Source organism: Gorilla gorilla, chromosome 21 (assembly GCF_029281585.2).
Source record: "Gorilla gorilla gorilla isolate KB3781 chromosome 21, NHGRI_mGorGor1-v2.1_pri, whole genome shotgun sequence".
In the NCBI taxonomy this organism is placed as follows: Eukaryota; Metazoa; Chordata; class Mammalia; order Primates; family Hominidae; genus Gorilla; species Gorilla gorilla.
Window position 1 is genome coordinate 55,705,440 of NC_073245.2, and position 17,078 is coordinate 55,722,517.

The 17,078-nt window shown below is 41.9% G+C and overlaps 1 long non-coding RNA gene, 1 other non-coding gene and 1 pseudogene across 2 annotated transcripts; 1 reads left to right on the forward strand and 2 right to left on the reverse strand.

The window, feature by feature from the left end:
* On the forward strand, window positions 1–107 carry LOC115931807 (U6 spliceosomal RNA). The gene has a single exon (XR_004068253.2). It is a non-coding gene; the product is annotated as a U6 spliceosomal RNA (small nuclear RNA).
* Window positions 85–7,232, reverse strand: LOC115931717 (uncharacterized). The gene is made up of 3 exons (XR_004068156.3): window positions 7,072–7,232; window positions 2,145–2,282; window positions 85–352 (listed from the first exon to the last, which is right to left on the reverse strand). It is a non-coding gene; the product is annotated as an uncharacterized lncRNA (long non-coding RNA).
* On the reverse strand, window positions 5,941–6,038 carry LOC134757837 (uncharacterized; annotated as a pseudogene).
* Window positions 7,233–17,078: the final 9,846 nt, after the last annotated feature.

The window sequence follows — 17,078 nt, forward strand, 5'->3', positions numbered from 1 at the left end:
GTGCTTGCTTCAGCAGCATATGTACTAAAATTGGAACGATACGGAGAAGATTAGCATGACCCCTGCGCAAGGATGGCACGCAAATTTGTGAAGCATTCCATATTTTAATTAAAAATTATTAAAAAATAAATAATAAATATCAGGGGTAGATATGCAGGCAGGACGGGGCAAAGCTCTGAGGGGTAGGGTATGCAGGTCAGCATTATCTAGTTGCAATGGTTATGTTGGGTAATGGGCCACCTGGTTGTCTAGCTGGAGGCAACAAGGCTGTAAATCAATTGTTGAGCATTCTTTCCTGAGATGGGACACTCTCAACCTTGGTTTGATATTCTGGATCTCCTAAGGCCAGTTCCTGGAATTATTTAAATAAAAGGCATGGTTAAACATTAAGAGAGCACAGAAGAACAATATAGAATGGCTGGACTAGGTGTGGTGGCTCACACCTGTAATCACTTTGGGAGGCTAAGGCAAGAGGATCACTTGAGCCTAGGAGTTCAAGACCAGCCGGGGCAACATAGTGAGACCCTGTCTCTACAAAAAAATTAAAAATTAGGCAGGTGTGGTGGCGTGCACCTGTAGTCCTGTAAGTCTAAAACTGGCGTGTTTGGAGATTTGGTTATTATTTCACTCTCTCCTGATTTCCTTGAAGGTTTGATAACAATCCTGGTTTCAGGCTGGGTGCAGTGGCTCACACCTGTAAATCCCAGCACTTTGGGAGGCCAAGGCAGGTGTGTCACCTGAGGTCGGGAGTTCGAGACCAGCCTGGCCAACATGGTGAAACCCTGTCTCTACTAAAAATACAAAAATTAGCTGGGCGTGGTGGTGGGCGCCTATAATCCCCAGCTACTCAGGAGGTTGAGGCAGGAGAATCGCTTGAACCTGGGAGGTAGAGGTTGAAGTGAGCCGAGATCATGCCGTTGCACTCCAGCCTGGGTGACGAGAGCAAAATTCCATCTCAAAAAAAAAAAAAAAAAAAAAAAAAATCTTGGTTTTGGCTTGGTGGTGTAGAACTTCAGCATTTGTACTCCATTTTGCTTTGGTCCATTGGGTCTAATGCCAGAGCCCAGTCCAAATAATGAACTCCTAAAAATTGTATTTAACATAAGGAAGGGAAGGAAGGAGATAGAGGGAAAGGGGGCATGAGAAAGAAGGGAATGAGGCCAGGCGTGTGGCTCACACCTGTAATCCCAGCACTTTAGGGGGCAGAGGCAGGAGGATTGCTTGAACTCGAGTTCGAGACCAGCCTGGGCAACATAGTGAGACCTCGTCTCTTAAAAAAAAAAAGAGACTGAAGAAGAAAGGAAGTAGAGAGAAAGGAAGGAAAGAACTCACTCTTCATTTATATTTCCTGGCTCTAGGTTTGCTAAATATATGTGTATATTCTGACACTTTTTAAAACAGTAAAGAGGATTTTATTCAGGACTATTGGAAGAGGGGAGAGAGGTCTGCCTCAACCAAACAGCAAGGGCAAGAAGTGGGGATTTATAGCCAACAAGAAGAGTGAGGGGGTCATGGCTGAAAAATTAGTAAGAGCAGACATCATGGGTAGGGGGATTCTAGCTAAGCTGAACTCACAGGATTCTTGCTAGAGGCAGACCAAGGACTTACGTATCAGAGGTGAAGGATCAGAAACTTGATCAGATATGAAGGATGGGGGATAACTTAGCAGGATTCTTATTAAAACTGGGTCAGGCAGGCCAAGGACAGGAGGGAGTGGAGGCCAAGTTTGGACAAGGAGAGAGCCTTTTGTCAGTTTTTTAAATCACTCTTTGAGTATGAGCCTGGGGAACTGGAGAATTCATGTTTTTCTTTTTAAAATGTAGATATGGGGTTTTGCGACATTACCCAGGCTGGTCTCGAGCTTCTAAGCTCAAGCAATTCGCCCACCTCAGCCTCCCAAAGTGCTGGGATTATAGGCATGAGCTGCTGCACCTGGCTGAGAATTCAAAAACAGTAAAAATTAGTAAGAGTACTTTAATGTGGTGCTTCACAGTATACAACATTTTTAAAATCAGGGCCGGGCACGGTAGCTCATGTCTGTAATCCCAGCACTTTGGGAGGCCAAGGCTGGTGGAAGTCAGGAGTTCAAGACCAGCCTGGCCAACATGGCGAAACCCCGTCTCTACTAAAAATACAAAAATTACCCGGGCGTGGTGGCGCATGTCTGTAATCCCAGGTACTCGGGAGGTTGAGGCACGAGAATCGCTTGATCCTGGGAAGTGGAAGCTGCAATGAGCCGAGATCACACAACTCCACTCCAGCCTGGGAGACAGACTGAGACTCTGTCTCAAGAAATAATATTAAAAAAAATAAAATCAGTAACCTGAGGATACTGGATATCAACTCCTGTGTCCAATTTATTTCATTAACCACTTTAGATTAGTAAATATTAGAACACTGCACAGAGCTGTATCATCAAGTTGAACCACACTCCAATTTTCAGGGCAACTGCTGTGAAGTCAATAGTAGCAGCATCCCCACAAGCAGTCTGCACCATTTTCTTGGGCCTTGTTTGAAGCCACATTGCATACATCCCATAAGTCTCTACTAAAAATACAAAACTTAGGCGTGGTGGCACAAGCCTGTGATTCCAGCTACTCAGGAGGCTGAGCTGGGAGGATGGCTTGAACCCAAAGGCGGAGGCTGCAGTGAGCTGAGATCGGGCCACTGGACTCCAGCCTGGGCAACAGAGTGAGACTCTATCTCAAAAAAAGAAAAAAGAAATGCCGTTTAGCTCTTCCCTGTTTTTGCACATACCAGCAGTAGAATGAAAGTCTCACATAGTTAGCTTAAAAATTAATAATAATAAAATCAGTGGGCACTGTAGCATGCACTTGTAGTCCCAGCTACTCAGCAGACTGAGGTGGGAAAATTGCTTGAACCCAGAAGTTTGAGGCTTCAGTGAGCTGTGATTGCACCACTGGGGATGCCAGCCTAGGTAACAGAGTAAGACTTTGTTTCTTTAAAAAAAAAAAAAAAAAAAAAAAGAGTCTGCAGCTCCATAGTCTAATTGATAGAAACAAGAATTAAGTTCCTACGGCATATTTGGCATATTCCTGGTAACAAGAACATCACCAAACTTCTAAACAAGATCAAAACACTTCTAATATTAAACACTGAAATAAATGTAAGCTACACTTACCTTTTACAAAGATTAATAGAAACAAGAGAATAATTGACCCAATTTTTGGTTAATCAGTGAGTGAAGGCGGTCGTCGTGGTGATGGGTTAAATCACGGAATAAATGTTTGTAAAGCGAAAATTTTCAGGAGCGCGTCCTCCCGCTATACAGTTCAAAAACAAACAAGAACCAATCTGGCAGGCTCGCTGAGCGCTTTGGATCACGTCATTTATTGTCCTGCATTTGTATGATTATCATATACTGTATGGATTTTTTATTTTACAATAATTTGTATTCACTAATTTTCATTCATTCCGTTTCCAAGCTGCTTATTCCAATTCAGGGTCTCAGGTGGCAGCCTGTCCTAGCAACTCAGGACGCCAGGTGGGCGTCCCCCCAGACAGGATGCTGTCCCATCACAGAGCGCGTGTGCACACACACATACACACACACTCAGACAGGAACCATTTAGACACGCCAGTTCACCTAAAGTGCACATTCATGGGATGTGGGAGGAAACCAGGGTACCTGGAGAAAACCCACGCAGGCATGAGGAGAACATGCAAACTCCACACAGACAGTGGCCCTGGCTGGGAATCGATTTGTTTTCTCAACAACGTTATAACAAAAGGATGTTGAGTGTAATGATGTTATTTGAGGACTTGCTGTAATTAACCAACTGGCCAGTCGACTGCATCTTTATAGTTACTATTATTCCATGTGCAAACAAGAGATCCAAAGAAGGAGAGAAGGGTTAGAAATCCATTTTTTTCTTATCAAAATATATTATTTTATCCATTTCATTACAGTCTTTTATCCATTTCATTACAGTCTTTCCTGAGCAAAGTGGAAGTTCAAGTCAAAAGTCAGATGAAAGTCGCTTTAAAGTTCAAAGAGGAGAAGAAATGAACTTTTCTTTTGAGAGCCTCTTTTGTGCCAGGTGCTTGCCCCTTGCTATGAGAAATGTCAAGATCTTTGCATCTATTGAAGTACAGAGTAAAAATTTTTTTTAAAACACAAAGATGAATACTACGAGAGTTTGTGACCTCATGCCACATACCAAATCAGGACAAGGCTATCAGTAATAGCACCTGAGATTCTCCGGGCTAGAATAAACCTCCGTCATCATCTTGTTCTATCCCTTATCTGATACTCGAGTCAGCTCTTGCTTCTTCATACCCAGTCTGCCTAGCGTTTTTTTTTTTTTTTTTTTTGACAGGTTCTCACTCTGCTGCCCAGGCTGGAGTTCAGCTGTGCAATCTTGGCTCACTGCAACCTCAGCCTCCTGGGCTTAAGCAATCCTCAGGCACACAGCACTATGCCCAGCTAATTATCTTCTGTATTTTTTTGTAGAGGCAGGGTTTTGTCATGTTGCCCAGGATGGTCTCAAACTCCTAGGCTCAAATGATCTACCCACCTTGGCTTCCTAAAGTGCTGGGATTACAGGCATGAGCCACCACACCCAGCCTGCTTAGCTGTTTTAAAATAAAAACTTTAGACAAATTAAATGTAACAGAGTTTAATTGAGCAAAGAACGATTGGTCAATCAGCCCCCTAAACCAGAATAGGTTCAGAAAAACTCCAGGGTTGCTGCATGGTCAGAGAAGACCTATGGACAGAAATAGGAAAGTGACATACAAAAAACAGAAATGAGATACAGAAACAGCTGGATGTGTTACAACTTGGCATTTGCCTTATTTGAACACAGTTTGAACAGTTGGCCGTCTTTGATTGACCAAAACTCAGTGATTGGTATGAGAGTGGGTTACAGTCTGTTTACACATTCAGCTAGAATATACTTCACTAGATACAGAGAAATCCTTAGGCTGAATATAAGGAGGCAGATTTAGGCTAAACTTATTTTAACAGTTCCCCGCTTTTGGTCAACCTCTCAAAACTTGAGGCATTGATATCATTCTGTCATCATTGTAAATGTACTTATTTGGTCTCAAATCCCGCTTGGAAACAGCAGAACAGTGAGTTTTGTGAGGGCTTTAGATTACCTTTTGGTAAGGGTTAGAGTAGAGGGGACCTCCTTGTGCTAAAATCTCCTATTTTCTATTCTACAATCTCTTGGTCTGTTTTAGGATCTATCTGCTTCTTTAAAGTTTTAGTTTGATTATTTTGCATTTAGCATGAATGACTCCATTTTGGTGTAATCTCTTCTGGTCTGTTGGGGTCTAGTACATGAGCTCACTCCAAACTTATGGTTTGCCATAATTTTGTTTAAAAACCCTCCCCTTTTAGTTAAGCTCTCACTTAGGAATGTGACCAAAACTCAGGGCTTTAGCAGCAATCTCAGTTACCATCATCTGGGTTTCTAGTTTCAACACAAAACTTACAGGTTACAGTGTCCTCGTGGTTATGTTTTTTAAAATTTTGTTGTTCCAGTTGAAGAGAGACCATATGACATTCTATGACGGCTGTGTGCAAACACTTAAAATTTTTGAGAGAATACAGTGTACCAGGGAGAATACTATTATTAATATGACTATCAGGAAGATAATATCAAGAGTTTGGAGTATGTGCCATAGAGTCCCCATGAACCAAACCAACAAAAATCAAATAGATCAAAGAATGAACTAGATAGAGTCGATTTCTTTCAACCAAGCATGAAATTAATTATAGGGGATTTGTTAATTTTCTATAACTGAACCTCTATAATACCCAATGTATTGTTCTACGTACAAGAAGTGTCAGCATTGTGCACATGTACCCTAAAACTTAAAGTATAATAATAATAAAATAAAATAAAATAAGAAAATTATTAAATGCTTAACAAGTAATAAAAGAATTTTAAAATGAAAAAAAAAGAAGTGTCAGCAACTGCACAGATATTTCTCTATTCAGCCATTAAGTAATCTAAAGCAATTCTATTATCACAAACTATAGAAATGATCCCTGAAAGTATAGTCTTAGCAATTCTATTATCTAGCACAACCTTATTTATTCAATTTTTTTGAAACAGGATCTCATTCTGTCACTCAAGCTGGAGATCATAACTCACTGCAGCCTCGATCTCCCAGGCTCAAGTGATCCTCCTGCCTCAGCCTCTCAAGTAGCTGGGACTACAGGCACATGACACCATATTTGGCTAATTTTTGTGTTTATTTTTTGTAGAGATGGTATCTTGCTATGTTGCCCAGGCTAGTCACAAACTCCTGTGCTCAAGCAATCCGCTGGCCTCTGCCTCACAAAGTGCTGGGATTACAGACATGAGCCCAGCCTACTACAACTTAGCAAAATAAAGTCTGTTGTCTAACGAAAACCTTTGTAGTAGAATCTGTTATAGAGACTATTATAAGGGATACATTTCTAATTATTGCCTCATTTACTCCAAACCATAGAAAAAGAGATCTAACAAGTGATGCCCATCTAGAAGAGTGAAGCCCCGCTGGCGATGTTTTCTTTTTCTTTTTTCTTTTTTTTTTTAAGAAGCAGTGAAAGTTTTTCAAAAAGTTTTAGAGCAGGAACGAAAGGAAGTAAAGTACACTTGGAACAGGGCCAAGCAGGCAACTTGAGCAATCCAAGTGCCCTGTTTGACCTCAGACTTGGGGTTTTATACATTGGCATGCTTCTGGAGTTTTGCATCTCTCCTCCCTTGATTTTTCCCTGGGGCAGGCTGTCCGCATGTGCAGTGGCCTGCCGACACTTGGGAGGGGGTGCATGCATGGTGTGTTTACTGAAGCAGTGTGCGTGCTCACTTGAGACATTTTCCCCTTACCAGCCGAGTGTTCCTAGTGAAAGGTCGTGTACCAGTTAAACTCCACCATTTTGCCTCTTAATGCACATGCTTGGACCCACTCGCCCAAATTCTGAGATCTTAGTGGGAAGCTGCGGATCACCAGCTTCAGGTGTTTTCTGTCTATTGGGAGATTGATTTTTCCTTGATGCCAGAGGTGACCAATTATTATTTTAGAGAGACAGCTTAACAACTGCCTGACCATTACCTGATGGTTGCCTTGAGATGGTACTTGTTCCCTTGACCTTGACCCCCCTTGTGGGCAGGAACTGGAGTGGCTCATTTCACTCAGCTTGCAGTCTGTGAACAGCTAAGTGTTAACAGCTCAGCAAAGGGTCAGGCTGATTGCCTCCTGTACCTGCCGCAATGTATTCTTTAATCTATGATGTAGGTTAAGAGTGAACCAGTGTTCTGTTTCTGACTGATTATGATGCAACAAATGTACCATTAAAATTTCTCACCGACATTGGCCCTGTATCTTCCATCTATGGAGGCATGGGATTGTCCATGTATAAGATAGGCTGCAAAATCCTCCACAAATAAAAGTATACCCCACGGGTGCACACAAGACCTCTTTTCCAGTTCTATTGTTCATAGAGGCATAAGTAAGGGAAAAATTAGGAGAAGTAAGAATCTCATGATGACAGAGGAATGTTGATCCCTGATTTTGGGAAAGCTGTCCACATCTAGGATGTCATCTGCTTCTGGAGAGAACCTTCTCTGGTTAGCTTTACCTTATGTTCTCCGATAGGTATACAGTTCTGGAGGGGCTCTTCTGAGTTGCAAGATCACAAACCCAAAGCTCAAAGTCACAAAGTTTTGCTGCAGTGTGGGTGGCAAGTGCAATTTTTCTCCGATGTTGTTTCCAAAAGTCTCAATCTCTGAGTTCTAGATAGTGAAGTCTTCAACTGTCCTTAGTCAGTGGATCATGAAAAGTTTCCTTTACCTGGTGAAAATATACTTTGGCAGACTGCATTAAAGCATTGAAAGGCTGAGTGCAGTGGCTCACACCTGTAGTCCCAGCACTTTGGGAGGCTGAGGCAGGAGGATTGCTTGAGCTCAGGAGTTGGAGACCAGCCTGGGCAACATGGTGCAACTGAGTCTCTACCAAAAATACAAAAATTAGCCGGGCATGGTAGTGTACGCTCGTGGTCCCAGCTACTGTACTTGGGAGGCTAAGGTGGAAGGATGACTTGAGCCCGGGAGGTGGAAGTTGCAGTAAGCCACGATGGTGCCACTGCACTCCAGTGTAGGCAACAAAGCCAGACCATGTCTCAAAAAAAAAAAAAAAAGAAAAGAAAAGAAAAGAAAAGAAAAGAAAAGAAAAGAAAAGAAAGAAAGCCTTGTAGCATTTAGTCACATCAGAGATTAGGAGTGGAAGATACGGGCGATTCTATTATTAGGAGCATAGACCTTTTAGTGACTATTTCATATGGGGTCAACTCATGTTTTCCACTGAAAGTGGATCTGATTGTTATCAATTCCTAATGCCTTTGACCAAGGCAATACAGTTGATTTAGTTAGCGTTTCCAGATATTATTGTATCTGTAATACCTTATTTAACCATTTCACAATTTGTCTGGTGAAACAAGTACCTCTATCACTGGAGATTTCTCCAGTAATGTCCATGAGAGAAACACATTTCCTAATAACCTTTTAGCTACTGTTACAGCATCAGCCCGCTTACACGGGAAAGTTTCTGTAAAGCCAGAAAACATACATGGAAAATGACAATTGAATGAAGTCCATCTATAAATGTTTAAATAGCCCATCAGGTAGCAGAAATATACCTGAAGTTTTGATTGTCTTCCCAGGATTATAGGTTTAACAAACCAAACACTGGTCATAAATTTATTTTAGCAATTTAGAACAGTCATCACATTTTATATATATATATATATATATATATATATATGATTCCTGTTTGGATAATTTTATCTCTTCTATGAGGAGTCATGGAGCACAGAGCTTTTAATAACGGAAGCTTTAAGGACTCAGGAAGGACTAGACAACCATCCGGGCTCTCTATGAATCCATGCTTAACATTAGGTTTAGATCCTCTTAAATACTGATTTTGTTTCCCCAAGTCAGATGTGTAGCACTATTTGTTAGATGGGTTATCATAGGTAATTTGTCTTGGACCATGGGTTCATTCAAATTGCATATCTAAACAATTTCCAGACTGTCTGATTTAGCATGAAAATCTGGGAAACTATTGTCTTGGTATTCAATTAATTCCTCTCTTGCTTGGGTGAGCAGTTTTATCAGTCAGTCTCTTTATTACAGTTCTGGGAATTCTTACCCAGTCCAAACGATATGATTGAAAACTTACCAGAAACCTGTAGTTAAGAGTGCCTGTCAGGAAAAAAAAGTGCTTGTCAGGGTCTTTTTTACTTTTTCCATGAATCTCCATGAAGACATGACACTCTAGGATTTTACTTCTTGAGAAGAGTTTTCACTTTATTTTTAATTTTTTATTTTTTTGAGACAGGGTATCACCCTGTCGCCCAGGCTAGAATGCAGTGGTGTGATCATGGCTCACTGCATCCTTGACCTCCCAGGTTTAAGCCTCCCTGGTAGCTGGGACCCACAGGCACGTACCACCACACCCGGCTAATTTACTTTTATTTTTTGTAGAGACAGGATTTCCCTATGTTACCCAGGCTAGTCTGGAACTCTCGGGCTGAAGCGATTTTCTGACCTTGGCCTCCCAAAGTGCTGGGATTATAGGTGTGAGCCACCATGCCAGCCAAGAACTTTCAGAAACTGCATCAGAATTAAGCAATTAACTATAGAACCAACTTAATTGTCATTGTTAAAGACACAATTGAAAAATTTGTTCATTTCTGTGATCTGCAGTAATTTAACATAACTATAATTATATGTATAAAAAACCATATATATATATATATAAAACCCTACACACACACACACACACACACACACACACACACACACACATCCAGACATATCAGAATTTGGGGAATCTTATACAATTTTGGAACATATGTTAATAACATTCATAAAAACAAAACTCAAAGTTAAACATCATTACTTTTTCCTTTTTATTTGTTTATTTAAAATAGAGACAGGATTTCCCCATGTTGCTCAGGCTGATCTCATACTCCTGGGCTCAAGCGATCCACGCTTGCAAAGTTCTGGGATTGCAGGTGTAGGCCACCACGCGTGGCCTAAACATTATTTCTTATTTGACAATGCTTCCCATGTAATTTAACATATCACATAAGCCCTTTTATTATCTTTCTTCTGAATGCCGCAAGGACCCTATGATACATCCCAAAGTTAACGGTAAAATAAAAGAGACAATTTTTAATTTGCAATTTGGTTTGGAGAAGCCTGTCAAATATGTTAAAGGATTAAAAGACCTTATCAAAATAGGATCACTGGTCACTGTGATAATTCAGATTTTAAAAAGCAAAAACCTTTACTCTTTGACAGAGAGAAGACTCCATTTTCCAAACAATCAAAAGACCTAAAGGAGAATAGCATGAGACAGAATCTGTCTCTCCTGCCCTTTCTTTTTTAAAAAAATTTTTGCAGTTTACTCAAAAGGTGAGCAAAAATAGTTTATTGTATTTTATTAATACTGCATGCAATTTTTGTTTAAAAGAGAAAACCAGGCTGGGCATGGTGGCTCACACTTGTAATCCCAGCACTTTAGGAGCCGGAGGCAGGAGAATCACTTGAGCCTAGGAGTTGGAGACCAGCCTGGGAAACATAGTGATATCCTGTTTCTATAAAGAATAAAAAAATTGGCTAATATGGTGTTGTGTACCTGTAGTTCTAGTTACTCAGGAGGCTGAGGCAGGAGTATCACTTGGGCCTGGGAGTTCAAAGCTGCAGTGTGGTGTGATCGCACCACTGCATTCCAGCCTGAGTGACAGAGTGAGACTCTGTCTCCGAGAGAGAAAAATCAGATTTTATTATTATTATTTTAACATACTAATATAAAATGTGGCCTGTAGTCCAAGCTAATTTTTTTTTATTTTTGTAGTGATAGGATCTCACTATGTTGCCCAGGCTGGTCTCAAATTCGTGAGCTGAAGCAGTCCTCCTGCCTCAGCTTCCCAAAGTGCTGGGATTACAGGCATGAGCCACTGCACCCAGCCTCACATTTTTCTTTATTAGCAAATCTAAATATATTTAGCTTTTCTATACCATATAAAAAATAAGATGCCAAAGCATATCAACTTAAACTTATGTTTAATAATTAATGTTTGGTATTTTAATTTATTTATAAATGACTCAGACATTTTATGATTATTAATTTAACATAACATGACTTTAAGATTTTAGATTACTAAAAATAATTTTGAAACTCTAACACAGGTACCCTCCCTAATGTCTTCCCCAGTCATCTTGGGTCTCAAGTAGCCATGTGGCACCCAGGATGGCTAAAGAGAGCAGGGTTCCTCTGGGTCCAGAATTTATATGCCAAGTTTGGAGCTCAGGACAGAAGGCAGATCTGTGAAAATGATGCCTAGAGGATCAAACCCCTCCCAGAACAGCCAAGAGGCAAAGATGGACCAGGGAGGAAGGGGCCTATATCGGGCTTGATTCTGCCTTGCAGCTAGCTGGTGGTCTATGTGCTGAAAACGTGTCCCTAGGTCTTAATATGGCCACCTGTCCAGATTCCAGAATCCAAAAGCTCAAAACCAAAAACAAGCTCACAGACAAATCAAGCAAGTATCAAAAATATTATATAAGCAGCAGTTTTATGGCCCTTAAAACATGTATTGGAGACAGCATAAACCTGTTTAACCAGTAGACCCAGGCAACAATTTCTGAATTATATTTAACTGATAATTTTGAAGCCATTGCTATTATATCAATAATTTAAAAACCAGCTTAATTTACCAAATATTATCACATACACACAACCCATATAGACATATAGATATACATACAGAAAGCGATCTTAAGCTTTCATAAAGAATTTGTATTTTCTGGCTTTTAAATAATTTTTTCAGCCAAGCATGGTGCCTCATGCCTGTAATCTCAGCACTTTGGGAGGCCAAGGTGGATGGATTGCTTGAGCCCAGGAGTTTGAGACCAGCCTGAGCAACATGGTGAAACCCTATCTCTACTGAAACTACAAAAATTAGCTGGATATGGTGGCACATGCCTGTAGTCCCAACTACTTGGCAGGGGTTGAGGCAGAGGATCACCTGAGCCTTCAGAGGCCAAGGCTGCAGTGAGCTGTGATTGTACCACTGCACTGCAGCCTGGGCAACAGAGCGTGACCCTGCCTCAATATAAATAAATAAATAAATAAATAATTTTTCCCCACTCAGACAATCGATCTTCCAATTACCTGTTTCATTGCTCAAAGCAATTGTTCACTAGGCAATAATTTGCCTTCTGAAAAGATGACTCAGCCAGGCATGGTGGCTCATGCCTGTAAGCCCAGCTCTTCAGGAGGCTGAGGCAGGTGGATCACATGAGGTCAGGAGTTCAAGATCAGCCTGACCAACACGGTGAAATCCTGCCTCTACTAAAATACAAAATTAGCCAGGCATGGTGGTGCACACCTGTAATCCCAGCTACTTGGGAGGCTGAGGCAGGAGAATCACTTGAACTCGGGAGGCAGAGGTTGCAGTGAACCAAGATTGTGCCATTGCACTCCAGCCTGGGCAACAAGAGCGAGACTTCATCTCAAACAATAAAATAAATAAATAAATAAATAAATATTCAGTGAAGAGACAAAGTTTATATCTCAAAAGCACAGAGCTGAGACTTGAGGTCTAAACATTGTACCATCATTTGTCAAAACCAAGGAAGAAGGGTGTGAAGGCCCAATTTAAAAAAATTGGGAAGGAAAAGCACCTTAAACAAAGCAAAGACTTGTTATGTAAATTTAAAACAATGGTAAGAGTTTTTAGTGACTCAGTCATCCCTCTCAGAACTCTTACAAATGAAAATTTTCGTTATAGATGTAAATTTATTTTACAAAAATGTTTTAAGATGGCCAGCTAAATGTCAGAAAGGTGTATTTTGGAGAGGGACTTAGTTCAATAGGTGGTCTTTTTAATGTAGCTACTGTTTCTTAGCTAAATTTACTGAGTTATTTCTCCTTCTCTTTGCACATTATAAAAAAATGAAATAAAATAAAATAAAACTACTGAGTTCTGGGTGAAGCCCATTCAGGAATTGGGCAAGAAAGGATTTGCTATGCATGAGCCCAGCATGGATATCTCTGAAAAGGCAGCAAACCTACTTTACCTGAGGGCATAACTTTTTAATTTTTTTTTTAAGAGAAGAGGTCTCACTATGTTGCCCAGGCTGGTCTCCAACTCCTGGGCTCAAGTGATTCCTCCCACCTTGGCCTCTCAAAGAGCTGGGATTACAGGAGTGAGCTACCATGCCTAGTCAGAGGTCATACCTTTTATAAACATTTTATCCAGGATGGTTTCTTTTAGCCTTTAGGGTGGAATAGTGTATTAGTCGATTTTCATGCTGCTGATAAAGACATACCTGAGACAGGGCAATTTACAAAAGAAAGAGGCTTAATGGACTTACAGTTCCACGTGGTTGGGGAGGCTTCACAATCATGGTGGAAAGTGAAAGGCATGTCTCACATGGCGGTAAACAAGAGAAGAGGGCTTGTGCAGGTAAACTCCCCTTTATAAAACCATCAGATCTTGTGAGACTCACTATCATGAGAACAGAACAGGAAAGACCTGCCCTCATGATTCAATTACCTCCCACCAGGTCCCTCCCACAACACCTGGGAATTCAAGATGAGATTTGGGTAGGGACACAGCCAAACCATATCATTCTGCCCTGGCCCCTCCCAAATCTCATGTCTTCACATTTCAAAACCAATCATGCCTTCCTAGCAGTCCCCCAAGGTCTTAACTCATTTCAGCATTAACTCAAAAGTCTACAGTCCAAAGTTTCATCCGAGACAAGACAAGTTCCTTCCACATATGAGCCTGTAAAATCAAAAGCAAGTTAGTTACTTCCTAGATACAATGGGGGTACAGGCATTTGGTAAATACAGCCATTCCAAATGGGAGAAATTGGTGAAAACAAAGGGGCTACAGGCTCCATGAGAGTCTGAAATCCAGCAGGGCAGTCAAATCTTAAAGCTCCAAAATGATTTCCTTTGACTCCATGTCTCACATCCAGGTCACGCTGATGGTGGGTTCCCATGGTCTTGGGTAGCTCCACCCCTGTGGCTTTGCAGCTTTTGCACCCCTCCTGCTGCTCTCACTGGCTGGCATTAAGTGTCTGCAGCTTTTCCAGGTGCACGGTGCAAGCTGTCAGTGGATCTACCATTCTGGGGTCTGGAGGATGATGGCCCTATTCTCACAACTCCACTAGGCGGTGCTCCAATAGGGACTCTGTGTGGCAGCTCCAACCCCACATTTCCCTTCCACACTGCCCTAGTGGAGAGTCTCAATGAGGGCCCCACCCCTGCAGCAAACTTCTGCCTGGGCATCTGGGCATTTCCATACATGCTCTGAAATCTAGGTGGAGGATCCCAAACCTCAATTTTTTATTTCCGTGCACCCACAGGCTCAACACCATGTGGAAGCTGCCAAGGCTTGGGGCTTGCACCCTCTGAAGCAACAGCCTGAGCTGTACCTTGGCCCCTTTTATCCATGGCTGGAGAGACTGGAACACAGGGTACCAAGTCCCTAGGCTGCACAGAGCAGGCGGACCCTGGGCCCAGCCCACAAAACCATCTTTTCCTCCTAGGCCTCCAGACGTATGATGGGAGGGGCTGCTGTGAAGACCTCTGACATGCCCTGGAGACATTTTTCCCATTGTCTTGGGGATTAACATTCGGCTCCTCATTACTTATGCAAATTTCTGCAGCTGATTTGAATTTCTCCTCAGAAAATGGGATTTTCTTTTCTATCATATTGTCAGGCTTCAAATTTTCCAAGGTTTTATGGTCTGTTTCCCTTTTAAACTTGAATGCCTTTAACAGCACCCAAGTCACCTCTTGAATGTGTTGCTGCTTAGAAATTTCTTCCAAAAGATACCCTAAATCATCTCTCTCAAGTTCAAAGTTCCACAGATCTCTAGGGCAGAAGCAAAGTGCCGCCAGTCTCTTTGCTAAAACATAACAAGAGTCATCTTTGCTCTAGTTCCCAACAAGTTCCTTATCTCCATCTGAGACTACCTCAGCCTGGATTTCATTGTCCATATCATTATCAACATTTTGGTCAAAGCCATTCAACAAGTCTCTAAGAAGTTCCAAACTTTCCCACATTTTCCTGTCTTCTGAGCCCTCCAAACTGTTCCAACCTCTGCTTGTTACCCAGTTCCAAAGTTGCTTCCACATTTTTGGGTATCTTTTCAGCAGTGCCGCACTCTACTGGTTCCAATTTACTGTATTAGTCCGTTTTCACACTGCTGATAAAAACATACCTGAGACTGGGTAACTTACAAAAGAAAGAGGTTTAATGGACTTACAGTTCCACGTGGCTGGGGAGGCCTCACAACCATGGCAGAAGGTGAAAGGCACATCTCACATGGCAGCAGACAAGAGAAGAGAGCTTGTACAGGAAAACTCCCCTTAATAAAACTATCAGATCTCATGAGACTTACTCACTATCAAGAGAACAGCACAGAAAACACCCCCCTCCATGATTCAATTACCTCCCATCAGGTCCCTCCCACAACCCGTGGGAATTCAAGATGAGATTTGAGTGAGGACACAGCCAAACCATATCAGATAGTAACAAAGTGAAAATTAGCAGATTTAATTTTTTTTATTTTAACAAAAAAAAAAGAAGAAGAAAAAGAAAAGAGTCTCACTCTGTCACCCAGGCTGGAGTGCAGTGGCACAATCTTGGCTCGCTGCAACCTCCGTCCTTCGGTTCAAATGATTTTTGTGCCTCAATCTCCTTAGTAGCTGGGATTACAGGTGCCTACCACCATGCCTGGCTAATTTTTGTATTTTTAGAAGAGACAGGGTTTCACTATGTTAGCCAGGCTGGTCTCAAAGTCCTGGCCTCACGTGATCTTCCTGCCTTGGCCTCCCAAAGTGCTGGGATTACAGGTGATTACAGGTGGATTTTATTTTTTAATTAATTAATTAGTCTCTTAAGGTTTTTTATTTGCCTTTCATAAATTCTTTTAAAAGAGCCAATAACAATACTGAATCTTTTTAAAGACTTTTGCACATCAATAGACATCCCTGGAGACTTCTTTTTTTTTTTTTTTGAGATAGAGTCTTGCTCAGTCGTCCAGGCTGGAGTGCAGTGGCGCAATCTCAGCTCACTGCAAGCTCTGCCTCCCGAGTTCATGCCATTCTCCTGCCTCAGCCTCCAGAGTAGCTGGGACTACAGGCGCCCGCCGCCATGCCTGGCTAATTTTTTGTATTTTTAGTAGAGACAGGGTTTCACCATGTTAGCCAGGATGGTCTCGATCTCCTAACCTCGTGATCTGCCCGCCTTGGCCTCCCAAAGTGCTGGAATTACAGGCATGAGCCACCGCGCCGGGCCGGAGCCTTTATTTTTAAATGCACTTCTTAAAGTGCAGTGTTGAAATGGGAGCGTCCCCTGGTCCCCCTCCCAGGACATGCGACAGGGGTGTGGCTCTCTGTTCAGCCACAGCAAGCTCAAACCCCTCATGGGAGCGGGAGCACACAGATGGGCAGGTGCAGGAACCGGAGTGGACACTTTTGGGCTCCAGCCCCACGGCAGTGTCTAGGGGTGACTCTGTGTCAAAAAATTCCTGTAAATCTCTGAAAGCTGAACTTCTTACTCTCTGAAGTATTGCCATTTACTGCCAGTTTTCTATCATGACTTCCGAAGACAGCTTGGATCAAAAATTTGCTCAAAGAAACTTAGATAGCTAGAAACCCAAATTCATGGGGCTTTGGAATCTGAGAGCTTACCCACAATCCCCAGTTGCTGTGAGAGAGGAATGGACAAAACAAGTCCAGCACGTCACTCATTTCGTCACTCGACACTCCTGGGAGACCCTAGGAGCTCCACTTTGGTTCCTGCTTCTGACATCAAATTGTTCTTTGCTTAATTAATCTGTTTAATTTGTCTAAAGTTAAATGAAAAACTGTAGACAAATTAAACAGATTAATTAAGCAAAGAACAATTTCTGAATCATTCAGTCCCCCAAACCAGAAAAGGTTCTGTGGCTGGGCGCAGTGGCTCACACGTTTGGGAGGCTGAGATGGGAGGATCACTCGAGCCCAGGAGTTCAAGACCAGCCTGGGCA